The sequence below is a fragment of the Rhinoderma darwinii genome, chromosome 10, assembly GCF_050947455.1.
Source record: "Rhinoderma darwinii isolate aRhiDar2 chromosome 10, aRhiDar2.hap1, whole genome shotgun sequence".
Taxonomy (NCBI): Eukaryota; Metazoa; Chordata; class Amphibia; order Anura; family Rhinodermatidae; genus Rhinoderma; species Rhinoderma darwinii.
Window position 1 is genome coordinate 44,650,044 of NC_134696.1, and position 14,834 is coordinate 44,664,877.

The following is a 14,834-nucleotide window of genomic DNA, read 5'->3' on the forward strand; positions in this document are numbered from 1 at the left end:
CATACCAGAAGAGTCCGAAGACCACGTGGATACGAGATGTGACCACACCTGAACTGCTGCTCTGATTCAGGCTACCTGTGGCAAAGAATGTGTAGGTGGTGTGGTCAATAAAGAAATCAGAGGAGCTTTCAAAAGAGCAGATTCTATAGGAACCCAGAGTTTATGTGTGGAAGATGGCCACCAGTATTTAAGTTAGTCCAAGACGGCGGCGTAGTAATATTTTTTTAATGTCAGGAGCTCCCATCCCACTAAGCACGTATGGCTTAGACATCGTAGAGAATTTGATTCTAGCTCGGGAATTTACCACATATATCGATTCAAGGGGATTGAAGCTTGTCATGGGAATGGGGACAGGCAAAGTTCTAAATAGATAAAAAAAATACGTGGGAGGATCATCATTTTAAGTACTGCTATTCGCCCAGCTCAAGAAATAAATGGTTTATGTAAACTTGCCAATAAGTTTGGGATGGAAGATAATAAAGGAGTAAAAATTGTTGTGAATGTCAGGGAGCTCATGCTTGATAAGGAGATACCTAAGTTAGAAATATGTGAGTCACTCCGCTGAAATGGGAAGGAAGTCTGTATTGTATTTTTAGTAGGCGAATCTATACCTATGTTAAGAAGGATTTTGAATTAATAATTTTATAATAGGAGACTTTACCAAAGTCATTCAAAACGGTTAGGGCCAGTTCACACAGGGTTTTTGTGGCACGTTTTTAACGCAGAAACCGCGTCGGAAAAGACGCCAAAAATGCCTCCCATTGATTTCAATGGGAGACGGAGGTGTTTTTTCCTGCGAGACGGAATTTTGAGCCAGAATCACATCATTGGAATTGAGTCCAATCTTGTGTTCGTGTTGTCCCACCTTGATAGCCTATGACAGGAGTAGAGCTAACCAATTCTGCTAAAGGTTCCGTCATAAGTTCAAATTTGAGATGCAGTAAGATTTAGAAATATAACCAGACGTGAAAACCCAATCAGAAGGGGCCGAGTATAGTGCTAGTATAGCAGTTCTGATGGGACACGAAAAACCAAATTTCGTTAACGTCACCTCTAAAAATCCCCAATTAATACGGTCAAACGTCTACTCTGCCTTCCAAAGTGTGAAGCAGAGAAAGGGTTAGAGCAAGTTCAGCAGATCTAATGAGCAGTGTTCCCTATAAGGTGCGCGGCTACGCACCTTCCATAGTTCGCCCGCTTAGTAATGTTTAAACCCTTTGCACAGTCACGAGCGATGGGCGGATGCATTTGTGTTGCTAGCACCTTAGGGGGGTTCAGTGTTAGCGACAGCCACTATCACCGGGGGGGCTGTGTGTGGCAGTATCCACAGGTAGGGGGTGTGGCGCTATCTACAGGGGGTCTGTGTGGCGCTATCTACAGGGGGTCTGTGTGGCGCTATCTACAGGGGGTCTGTGTGGCGCTATCTACAAGGGTCTGTGTGGCGCTATCTACAAGGGTCTGTGTGGCGCTATCTATAGGGACAGTGGCAAGGCCGACCTTAGGTGTGTGCAACCTGTGCCTTCGCACAGGTCGCATCACTTCATCAGGTGGAAGGGGGCACTGCGCTGGCTCCCTTCCCCTGCTGGTTTCAAAAGCGCCTGGGCCTGGTGACTCAGCCATCGCTTTTCCGCCCAGGCGCTTCTTTACTCAGTGCCATCGCTACCGCTGTAGCAGCCATAGCGGCGACATCCGGGCATGAGGGCGATGGCGCCGCTAGCAGCCGCTTCAGCTGTTACAGCGGTAGCGACGGCACTATAGCCGAGCAGGGAAGTATCTCCCTGCTATGCTATCTACTAGCGCCACTGTAGCTCCCTGACAGAGCAGAATCCTCGTGCGGCCGGGGATTACGCTCCCGGAATGCTCCGCTTGATGTCTCTGTCCATATATGGACAGAGACATCAGGGGAAACTCCTGAAGCGGAATCCCCGTCCACAGCGTCGCCGACACTGTCACCGGGGATTCCACTCTAGGAGAAGCCAATGACGTTACTGTCCATAAATGGACACAGACGACAGGAGCTTCTCCTGGAGTGGAATCCCCGGTCATAGCGTCGGCAACGCTGTGGTCGGGGATTCCGCTTCAGGAGTTTCCCCTTATGTCGCTGTCCATATATGGACAGAGAAATCAAGTGGAGCGCTCCAGGAGCGGAATCCCCGGTCACACGGGGATTCCGCTCCTTCAGGGAGCTACAGTGGCGCTATCTACAGGAAGGGGGGGTGCTATCTACAAAGGGGCTGTGTGGCACTACCTACTAAGGGGCTGTGTGGCACTACCTACTAGGGGGCTGAGGAATGTGTGGCACTACCAACAAGAGGACTGTGGGCTGTGTGGCCCTCCCTACCAGGGTGCTGTCTGGCACTCCCTACCAGGGGGCGTTGTGGCACTCCCTACCCGGAGGCTGTGTGGCACTCCCTACCAGGGGGTTATGTGGCACTCCCTACCAGGGGACTGTTTGGCACTCTCTACCAGGGGGCTGTGTGGCACTCTCTACAAGGGGGCTGTGTGGCGCTATCTACAAGGGGGCTGTGTGGCGCTATCTACAAGGGGGCTGTGTGGCGCCATCTACAAGGGAGCTGTGTGGCGCTACCTACAAGGGGCTGTGTGGCGCTACCTACAAGGGGGCTGTGTGGCGCTACCTACAAGGGGGCTGTGTGGTGCTACCTACAATGGGGCTGTGTGGTGCTACCTAAAAGGGGCTGTATGGCGCTAGCTACAAGAGGCTGTGTGGCTCTACCTACAGCGGGAATCTGTGAGTGGTGGGCTGATGGTCATTTTACTGTGAGTGGGGGGCTGATGGTCATTTTACTGTGAATGGGGGGCTGATGGTCCTTCAAGTGATTTCCGCCTCTGACCTCCAAGTGAAATTAATAGGAGGCAGAAAATACCTGCGGCGCCCGTTTGAAGCTTTTTTGCCTGTGTCTTTTGCATTCGTTTCAACGGCTTAAGAAAAAACGCAAAAAAAAAAAAGGTCAAACAACGCTGTCAATACAAAATCTGCTTCAAAATTCCTGAAGGAAGAATTTTTGCCTTACAAAAAACGTGTGTGAATATACCCTACGAGTGTAGTGCTTGTTTTTAGCCGTTTTCTGTCTTTCTCAAAACAAGTTTTGGTAGGGGTGCCCTGAAGAAATGTTATTTTTCCAGTGGTGCCTCGAGTCCAAAAATGTTTGGAAACTCTGTACTAGGCTACAGTATCACGCCGGCCAACGCAAGGATCCCGTCGTGGAGCAGCTCAGTTCGTCATGGGAACGGGGCCTAGATGAGTAAAATGTTTGTTTTTGTTTGGGGGCACTGTCTACAAGTGGGAGGTGGGGGACTGTATGGCACTGTCTAAAAGGGGGAGGTGGGGGGCTGTAAGGAACGATCTACAAGGAGGAGGTGGGGGATTATGGCACGGTCTACAGGGAGGCTGTATAACAAAATCTACAGGGGTGCACTATACTGTTTGGGGGCCACTAAGCAGACATTATACTGTGTAGGGGTACTACGGGGGGCATAATACTGTGGGCACAATATACTATGTCCTTGAAGGGGTTATAATAGATTATATTATTAAATATTATTATTATACTGTATGGGGTACTAAAGGGGCATTGTAATTTTTTTATGGGGCTTTTTTTTTTTTTTAATGATGGGGTGGTGCGTGGAAAAATCATTTTTCACAGGGCGCCATTGATCCTAAGGCCGGCCCTGGACAGTGGTGTAAGAAAGCGATGCTTTCATTGATGCCTATAATAATAATCTATTTTACTGGTGAACTCGTAATATTCTAGTATTTAAAAAAGTAATTCAAACTGATTTAAAATAAGTTTTCTTATTCTCTTATTTAGTATGCTATATTAGCATTTACTGGGGGTATTACTTTTGGTCATCAGATCGCCCACCATTGATGGAGATTTGCCCTGCTCCCTAACTGCTCCGTTTAAGAGCTGCCAAGGCGTAGAGGGAACATTGCTAATGGGTTCAGAAACCTTCTTGTTCCATCAGTGGCTTGTCTTTGTGGCACAAAACCTACCTGATCAGGTCGGGCAGCACTTCAAAAAGACGGGTAGATAATATGTTGGCGAACAACAAGAAAGGCATGTACAGTGAAGGAAATAAGTATTTGATCCCTTGCTGATTTTGGTTTCAACTGTGTTTTTATTGAAAATTTTTCTAAAATATACATATAACTTAGAGCAGCATGAAGGGCCATGCAATTCACATAGTAAGACAGTAACTTTCAATAGACAGACAAAACATCTGGGAAAAAACACAGGGGTTTAAGGGTGTGAGGGGGGGGATAGTCGGAGCTCCACCTACAACCTAATCTTGAGATCCCTGTATCCAATACTTGTCCCACGGATCCCACACCACTTTGAACCTGTCCAGTTCATTGTCAATAGAGGCCGTCATATGTTCCATTGTACGTATTTCCCTAATTCTAGTTACTAAGTCGATGTGGGAGGGAGGGGCTGTCTGTCTCCATTTCCACGCTATCAACGTCTTAGCGGCTGTGAGAAAGTGTCGAAACAGTCGAGCTGGTGATTTCCCCAAAGACCTAGGGGGAACATTCAGGAGGTAATGAAGAGGATCTAAGGGAATATCCTGCTGCAACACCGCCAATGCCAAGTTCTTAACTTCCAACCAATACTGTTGTACCAGTGAACAGCTCCAGAAAATATGGAACAGATCTCCTCTCTGACTTCTACAACGCCAGCAATCCGACGGAATACCCGGATTGAAGCTATGCAGAAAGGCAGGGGTGTGGTACCAAAACATAAGGATTTTATATTGGTTTTCCTTATATGCAGTGCAGATGGAGGTTTTAGCTGCTTGCGACCAAATAATCTGCCACAATGAGAGAGGGATGGATTTATTCAGTAAGGCCTCCCACTTCAACATGTATCTATGCCCAGGCGGAGGGGAACCCTCCGGGGATAGCAATAATGCATAAATGGCTGAGATAAGCCCCCTAGTGGTGGTAGCATACCGACATAACCTTTCGAAGCTTGTAGGTGCAGTAACCCGCGTGGATCTAAAAGTTTGCTGCATGTAATGTCTGACCTGAAGATAGTGAAAGAACGCAGCGGAGGGAATATTATGATGTTTTTGAAAGTATGAAAACGGGTGAAGCTCTTGCGTGCGGGGATCAACCATATCAGCCAGGTGAAATACCTCAATTCCCGTCCACAATCTGACTATTCGGGAGGTAGTGCCCCCCGGAATAGTGGGAGTGTAGAGTACCGAAGTCAAGGGCGGGCAACCCGACGCCAAATGAAAGCGGTTTTTACAGGTTTCCCACACCTCCCTTTGAAATCTCATGGGACCCAATAAAGATGCAGTCGGCATTACCAGTGGGTCGCCCCATAACAGGGAGTTTGGGTGGACCGGGGCCATCCATAGCTTCTCTATTTCGGTCCATTTATTGTACGCCCTTAAAGACACCCAGCTGGGTATGCGACGGAGGTGTGCCGCCCAGTAGTACTTCACCACATCAGGGACCGATAGCCCACCCGCAGATCGACCCGATAATAAAACTGATTTCGGAATTCGATGTCTGCCGGAGTGCCATATGAACCTGAGGATAGAAGACTGCATGGCCCGCAATTCCTTCATAGGTACTGCTACCGGCAAAGTCTCAAAGTAGTACAGTAATTTAGGGAGCAAGGTCATTTTGACCGCTGCTATCCGCCCAAAAAATGACATGGGAAGAGGATCCCACCTGGCCATCAGCTGACGTAGCTCTACAAACAGAGAGGGGAAATTAGCCTTGTAAACCGACGTATAGGAGGGAGTGAGTTGAACTCCTAAGTAAGTCAGGGAGGTTTCCTTCCAGTTGTAGGTGTAGTTGTGTTTGAGTAGCTGGAGCTCCTGGTATGGGACATTAAGAGGAAGCGCTTCCGTTTTAGATGTATTAGTTTTATACCCTGACAGCCTCCCATACCTACGGAGAACTGTAGTAAGGTTAGGGAGGGAGGTATGAGGTTTAGTGATAGTCAAGAGGACGTCATCTGCAAACAGGGAAACCTTAAACTCTTTATCTTGTATCTGGACCCCCGCTATATCACTGGATTTCCGTATTTGAGCTGCTAAAGGTTCAATGCATAGCACAAATAAAAGTGGGGATAGGGGACACCCCTGACGTGTACCATTCCAGATTTGAAACAGAGGGGAGGTGGAGTGTGGGAGTTTAAAGGGAATGTGTTGCCAGAAAAACATGTTTTTTTTTTAAAAATTAAACATTTAGTGTGTGGGTGATTAAACATGGTTCAAATTTTTTTTATTTTTTTCACGAGTCAGGAAATAGTCAGGAAATATTATAAATTAATTCTAATTTATAATACTACCCATTTTTGGTCACTAGATGGAGCTAGTTCCCAAAATTGCAGCATTGCAACATTGGGTTAAAAGCCCTCGCTCTAGTGAGCTCTCAGCATCCCCCCCTCCTTTATCCTGGCTAGTGCCGGGATAAACGAGGGGTTTGAAAGGTTTAACCTCCTACACTGTGTGTCGCCATTTTTTGAGGTAACCCACAGTGTAGTAGGTTTACATACAGTAGTAAACACACACAAACACTAACATACATTGAAATCTCTTACCTGCTCCTGCCGCCGCGGCTCCCTCCGGCCCGTCCGCTCCCTTTGCTGCCGCTGTTCCATGTGCACAAGTCCGGAAGCCGCGACCGGAAGTAGTAATATTACTGTCCGGCCGCGACTTCCGGTCCACAGGAAAATGGCGCCGGACGGCGCCAATTTCGAATAGGACTGTGTGGGAGCGGCGCATGCGCAGTTCCCACACAGACGCCGTACACGGCAGTCAATGGGACGGGAGCCGTTCGCAGTCCCTATGGGACTGTGGCTGCCGTACTCCATGTCTGTGTGTGTCGTTAATCGACACACACAGAAATGGAACAAAAAATGGCAGCCCCCATAGGGAAGAAAAAGTGTAAAAATAAGAAAAAGTAAAACACAAACACACAAATGAATAAAAACGTTTTTATTAAAGAACTAACATCTTTAACATATAAAAAAAATTATTTGCCATGACACTGTTCCTTTAATTGCCGCTGTCGGTTTGGAGTAGAGACCACGCAGTGCTGTCAAATAAGGGCCCGAAATCCCAAATGAATTTAGAGTTTCGAACATAAACGGCCATCCCAAGCGGTCAAACGCCTTCTCTGCATCTAGACTAAGAAGGATCGCCGATTCCTTTTGCTTTTGGAGGGCATCAATGAGGTCAAGGGTCCTTCGTGTGTTGTCTCCTCCTTGCCTAAGAGGCACAAAGCCCACTTGGTCTTTGTGAATCAAAGAAGGGAGCCAAACATTGAGTCTAGTAGCTAGAAGACGGGTGAAAATTTTTAGATCCGAATTCAGAAGGGCTATGGGTCTGTAATTGGAGCACTCTGCGTGGTCTTTACCCAGTTTAGGGATCAGCGTGATATGAGAATGCAGGAATGTTTGAGGGATGGAAGAACCCTGTAGGAATTCATTAAATAAGGAAGCCATCCGTGGAACCAAGATCTCCGCAAAGGTCTTATAATACCCATATGTAAAGCCATCTGGTCCAGGGGCCTTACCACTAGGGAGGTCCTTCAATATATCAAACAATTCCTCCGCAGAGATCGGGGCATTCAGGGATGAAAGCTCCTCATCTTTCAGTCTAGGGAGAGCACAGGAAGAGAGATATGCTTGCAGCGTTTCCCTCCGACGAGCCGGATCAGGTGGTAAGGTATTCGGCAGGTGGTATAAGGATTTATAATAGTCATGAAAAAGTGTGGCTATCGTGTCTGGGTGATGCTGGAGTATTCCCGCCTTATCCCGAACCGCCTGTGGAGTACGAACAGTCGCCTGATCCCGCAATAGTCTGGCCAGAAGCGAGTGCGCCTTATTACCTTTGTCGTAATATTTCCTTTTTGTGTATAGTAATGACTTTTCTACCCCCTTCATAGCTAAGTCCTTGAGTTGTGCTCTAGCCTCTATCAATTTCCGTAGTGTCGGGACCGCCGGTTTAATCCCCATTTCTCTCTCCAACTGTAATTGTCCGATGGAGAGCCACCCGCTTGGCCCTAGAGTCTCTTTTCAATCTAGATCCCATTACTATGCATTGCCCCCTCATCACTGCCTTATGCGCCTCCCAAAGAGTGGATACAGAAGGAACCGATCCCTCATTAAGTGCATAAAATTCCCGTATATGTCCGGCCAGGCTGTCCCTAAGAGCAGGGGACTTAATCAAAGTTTTGTTTAGGCGCCAATGACATACTCTCGTATTTGGTTTCCCTATTTGCAGGGACACAGAAACTGGTGCGTGATCTGACCAAGAGATGGGGTCTATATTCGCCCCCTGGAGCGCCCGGAGGGCAGGGACATTACCAAAAAAGTAATCTAAGTGCGTATGAGTGCTGTGCGTATGGGAGAAGAAGGTAAAGGACCTAACACCTGGGTGATCCACTCGCCACAAATCATAGAGCTGGTGCTCTCTAATTAGTTGCCTAAAACGTGTAGAAAGTCCTGTAAGGGTGGGCGTCGGAGTAGCGTGTGTAAGAGAGACCCTATCCATGGACGTGGAGAATGGGACATTAAAATCTCCTCCCACCAGCCATGCCCCCCTAGGAAGCTTCTGGAGTTTAGAGAGGAGTCTACGTAGGAATGGAATCTGTGCGGTATTAGGGGAGTAAACGTTACATAAAACAATGGGCTGTCCAAGCAAAGTCCCCTCTATTATAAAATATCTGCCTTTCGGATCTAGATGTGAGGTGTGAACTTGTATGGGGCAGGAAGCTGCTATCAAAATGGCCACCCCCTCCCTTTTGCGACCTGACGAGGCAGAGTACACAGCAGGATACGCCCCTCGAGCAAATTGGAAAGTTCCGGATGAATCTAAGTGTGTTTCCTGCAAAAAAGCGACTTCCGCTCCAAGCGATTTCAACTCCCTGAGAAGCAAGCGTCTCTTCACATTGGAGTTGAGACCCTTGACATTAAGTGTGACAAATTAACCATGGTCAAAGATGTATGAAAGAGCAAAGAAGGATGTGGAAAGTGCGGATGTATACAGCTCACAGTTATGTCGGGGCCAGTCCCATGTCGGTTTCAAAGCAAGCAGTGTTCTATACCTTGCTGATTTTGTAAGTTTGCCCACTGTCAAAGACATGAACAGTCTAGAATTTTTAGGCTAGGTTAATTTTACCAGTGAGAGATAGATTATATATTTTTTAAAAACTGAAAATCACATAGTCACAGAGCTCAGCCGAAAACACACGGGGGGAACTTCTTAATGATCTCAAGTCAGCTGGAACCACAGTCCCCAAGAAAACCATTGGTAACACATTATGCCGTAATGGATTAAAATCCTGCAGTGCCCGCAAGGTCCCCCTGCTCAAGAGGGCACATGTACAGGCCCGTCTGAAGTTTGCAAATGAACACCTGGATGATTTTGAGAGTGATTGGGAGAAGGTGCTGTGGTCAGATGAGACTAAAATTGAGCTCTTTGGCATTAACTCAACTCGCCGTGTTTGGAGGAAGAGAAATGCTGCCTATGACCCAAAGAACACCGTCCCCACTGTCAAGCATGGAGGTGGAAACATTATGTTTTGGGGATGTTTCTCTGCTAAGGGCACAGCACTACTTCACCGCATCAATGGGAGAATGGATGGAGCCATGTACCATCAAATCCTGAGTGACAACCTCCTTCCCTCCACCAGGACATTAAAAATGGCTCGTGGCTGGGTCTTCCAGCACGACAATGACCCGAAACATACAGCCAAGGCAACAAAGGAGTGGCTCAAAAAGAAGCACATTAAGGTCATGGAGTGGCCTAGCCAGTCTCCAGACATTAATCCCATCGAAAACTTATGGAGGGAGCTGAAGATCCGAGTTGCCAAGCAACATCCTCGAAATCTTAATGATTTACAGATGATCTGCAAAGAGGAGTGGGCCAAAATTCCATCTAACATGTGTGCAAACCTCATCATCAACTACAAATAACGTCTGACTGCTGTGCTTGCCAACAAGGGTTTTGCCACCAAGTATTAAGTCTTGTTTGCCAAAGGGATCAAATACTTATTTCTCTGTGCACAATGCAAATAAATATATATAATTTTGACAATGTGGTTTTCTGTTTTTTTAAAAATATAATCTATCTCTCACTGGTAAAATTAACCTAGCCTAAAAATTCTAGACTGTTCATGTCTTTGACAGTCAGCAAACTTACAAAATCAGCAAGGGATCAAATACTTATTTCCTTCACTGTATATCGTCTATAAGAAGTCGATGTGTGTCACAGTCCTGATGAAGGTTATAAAGTGAGTGGTAATAGGTAGCAAACTGGTCCACTATCTTTTGGGGGTACCAGATTTTACGGCCTTGAGAGTCTAGCAGGTAGCCAATTTTTTAGCTGCTTAGCCAGAAGGGCACCTGAACAGTTGTCATGCACTTAAAAGTTCATTTGGGTCTTTCTAAACGAGCTTAAAAAGTTCAGAAGTTAAGTGAGTAGAAGGAGAGGTCTTATTTTGAGTTTCCAAGAGTTTAATCTGTGAGGTCAGAGAGTAAAACTTCTTATCCCTCTTCCGCTTAACTTGAGCACAGGATTTAAGAAACATATCCCTCATGACTGCCTTATGCGCATTCCAAACCGTAAACGCATTAGGAACAGAATGGAGATTACTAGTGAAATAATTTTCCAGTTCAGATTGCAATAAATGTTGGTGTTCTGGGTGTGATAGTTTATACTCGTTAAGTCTCCATGGGGATATAGGGGAGAAATAGTTTCATTGAGGGTGATCGGTGCGTGATCGGACCAAGTAATGGTGCCAATCTCGGTGTTAAGTACATCTCGCAGGCCCTGGCATTCTAGAAGAAACGCATCTATCCGAGAGTAAGATGAGTGTACATGAGATAAAATGGTGTGATCCGTGATGACAAGGCCAGGCATTATATAATGATATTTTTGTCAACAAAGGGGCTATGGCAGCTGGGGATCTTCGTGATATTGAGGAGGAATCTAACGAGGGGTTTAGAACAGAATTAAAATCCCCTCCTATAACCAATATTACATATCTAATGCTCTCAAACTTTTAATAAGTCAGTATTGTCGCGTGTGAGGGCAATAAACATTTATGAGAGTGTAAGTCACATTGTTAATGTCACAGATATAAGATATCTGCCCAATGGGTCACTAAATGTAGAGTGAAGTGAGAAAGCCACAGAATCTTTAATCACTATGAAAACTCCTCTTTTTTTCCTTTCCCTATCTGAGGCCAAAAAAACATGAGGAAATTTAAAGTGAGTGCATTTTGGATGGTTGTCATGGAGAAAATGAGTTTCCAGAGCGAAAAATATATCATAATGAGAGGTAAGGGCTTCTCTCCAAAGCATACTACGCTTGAAACGGCTGTTCAGGCCCTTTACATTGAGTGAAACAATAGAAATTGGCATGAGACTAGAGAGGAAAATGCCTGGCGCTCACCATGGATCCAACAACAGAGAGCATGATACAGTGTAAGCCACAGTTGCCAGTAAGGTGTCAGTAAAAGGCATACATCACATTCAAGTATGCAACAGAAAAAGGAATAAAAATGCAGTAACCCATATAACAAAAATTAAGCATTCACCAGGCGACATGCGCACGAGTGGTGGGAGGAAAATATCAACAGCTATAGCACATAACGGGCTACAGTATCCTATGATTATCCCAAATTAACGGTAGCCTATGAGAGAGAACAAATGCGTTCAAGAATGACGACCTTTAGTACTCAGTACTGTCCATTCTGGTTGGATACGAGTCAGAGAACCCCTAGGTTGAGAAGTAGATGCAGTCTCTGCTATAATATTTCACTTTTTCAGGAGGGATATACCGTCTTCCACAGATGCGACACTGTACGAGGCGCCATTTCGGGTGATAAAGAGCGTCGTCGGAAATCCCCATTTGTATTTGATGTTTGCGTTGCGAAGAGACGAGGTAACCAGATAGAATCTATGGCGCATCTGCTAGGTGGTTGAGGAGAGGTCTGGAAACAGAGAGATCTTATCATATGGAGCCGGAGGAGCACCCTTCCGCCTACACTCCACCAAAAGCTTTTCTTTAGTCTGGTAGAAGGGAATGCATGCAAGAACGTCACGAGGAGCAGATTCCGGGGCCGATTTGGCTTTAGGGATTCTATTCACTCTGTCGATAGTGAAATCTAATGCAGAGCAAGACTGGAGCAATAGTTGAGATAACTGTGTAAGGTACTGGGTGAGGTCTTGAGACAAAACGTACTCTGATATGCCGTGGAACTTAATATTGTTCCGCCTAGACCGGTCCTCAAGGTCCACAACCTCTTCTTCCAGCACGGAGTGGGCATCAACCAGCTCATTATGAGCAATGGAGAAATGTCCCATTTTTTGTTCGATATGCGCTGTGCGAGAACCAAGACTATCTATGTTCGCTTGCAGTCATTGAGCAATATTGTTGAACTCTTGAGATATGTCTCTATGCAGAGAGAGCAACATGTCTTTCAGCACATTAGCAGTGAGAGGGCCTTCTGGTCCCTCGTAAGCATTAAGTCCCGGAGACTTTGCAGATATGTAATCCCAGTACTTTCTAAACGAGCCCCCTTCTTGTTAGCCAGACCCTTCCCATTAGGAGAAGGCAAAGGGTAGTTAGCAGCACCTCTCTTACCTAAATCGGTAGAGGCGTTACCAGATGATGCAGGGTAAGAGGCATTGGAGCCGGAAACCATCTATTCGCTACTACGTCCGACTGGTGAGAAGACTGCTGGGGAGCCGTGGGCGTTAGTGTGGAGATGTTGCTCGGCGCCATCTTGTGAAGGCCCTGGACCAAAGAACTCCATCAGTTTTCGGGGAGCCGCGAGTTTTGCTTTTCTGCTCGCCAACCTCGGGAGGTCAGGAAAGGTGTCTCACAGTGTGAGTAAAATTTCAGCCCGAATGAAAAGCTGGGAGCCACTGGGAACCCTGGGGGTAGTGGGAGCTCAGCAGAACACAGCCATTTCGTTCAGCAGCCAGACTCCGCCCCCCCAAAAAAACAAACGTTATTTTAACCAAAATCCAACCCTCTGATTTTTCTTATAGCTGACATAATATTAGAAAGATTGTTTGGTTTTAGCAAATTAATGTTATTTTTTGTAAAATTTAAAGTTATACAATCTTCTAATATACTTTCTCTATTCGTTCCTCGCAGGTTTTCAAGATCTCTGCTTGTTGTTATTCAGCCAGAACATTTATTGTTTACTTTCAGTGGATAAAATCCTGTCCATGGTCATGTGATGGACACACAGGTGCTGAGATCGTTACAGCATGTGCATCACGGCTGTGTCTTCTAACGATCCCAGCACCTGTGTGTGCATATTAACCGTGAAGAATTAATACAGAAAGTATATTGGAAAATTGTATGACTTTTAATTTTACAAAAAAAAACAAACACATTCATTTGCTAAAACCGGACAATTGGACAACCGGACTGCGTTATTGATTCCGTCCAAAAAACGGAACCCTTTCACAACAGTGACAAACGGAAAACATTAGCAAAGTTTCCGTCACCATTGAGATCAATGGTGATGCAAACGGAAGCTGGGGTTTCCGTTTGCCTTTCCGTTGAGGGGTTCCCCCGATGGAAACCTCCAACGGAACCCCTCAATGGAACACAACGCTGATGTGAACACAGCCTTATCAGTACCCCAAATACTCAAAACTGTCTGAGATTTTTAACTCTTCGATTGGGCCAATTATCTCCTCATCAATAAGAATCAACGTACGGAGTTAGTCTGTGATCGTGATTAAATATTTAGGTATTTTTGCGTCTGTGTTTTTGCTAGATTACAATCGATTAAAGTTGAACCCCATCATTCGTTGCCTTTATCTGTGGTAGTCAGAAATACTCTATTTAAAATATGAATACCATTAATTATTATATATGTTCCATAATATGGATACATTTGCAGGATTTCCATACAAACAACATTCTCTTTCGGGAAATTGTCTAGCATAGAAGACGAGCTCATCCACATATTGTATATAATTTTGGAGGTATTTTGGCGGTATTTTGGCAGGGGGTGGTGGATATAAATAACACTGTGCACTCTGCTCATGTTACTTTATCATCATTAGTCTGTATATTGGGCAATGTAGAAGGTTTGACGGTAAAGAAAAGAAAACAATAAAAGGTGGCGGTGTCTCACATGTTATACATGGCACGGAAATTAATAGCGCAACATTAGATAGATAAGGGGGCGGCAACAATATCAGAGTTTATAATAAGAAAAATGTTGTTAGTAGAGTTGTGGGAGGGGATAGGACTGAAAATAGGAGCCATTATAAAATTTGACTATGGTCTCAGGGGAAAGATTCGTTTTCGGCTGATATAATGTTGCTCCAGTTTAAATGACGGAGTTAAGTGGGTTCGGGAGGCTGTACGGTGAAGTGAATAACGTTGATTATCTCATTAAAATGGCACCTGTCATTGGGTGAGATATATTATGCAGTACGTGACCAGTCAGTTCTCGAAGTTGAAGCGTAAGGGATCTGAGCAGCTATGACAAGGGCCAAATTGTGACGGCTAGACGACCGGGTCAGAGTATCTCCAAAACGACAGGTCTTGTGTGGTGTTCCTGGTATGCAGTGTTTAGTGCCTACCAAAAGTTGTCCAAGGAAGGACAAATGGTGAACTGGTGACAGGGTCATGGGCGCCAAAAGCTTAGTGACGTGTGTGGGGAGCAAGCTACTGTAGCCCAAATTGCTAAAAAACAAACAAACATTAACTGATAGAAAGGAGTCAGCCAAAAGCTGTTTTTTTTAATAATGTGCGACATCACCCATTACAAAAGTTTTTGTTGTTCATATTAATTTGTTACTAGTATTACT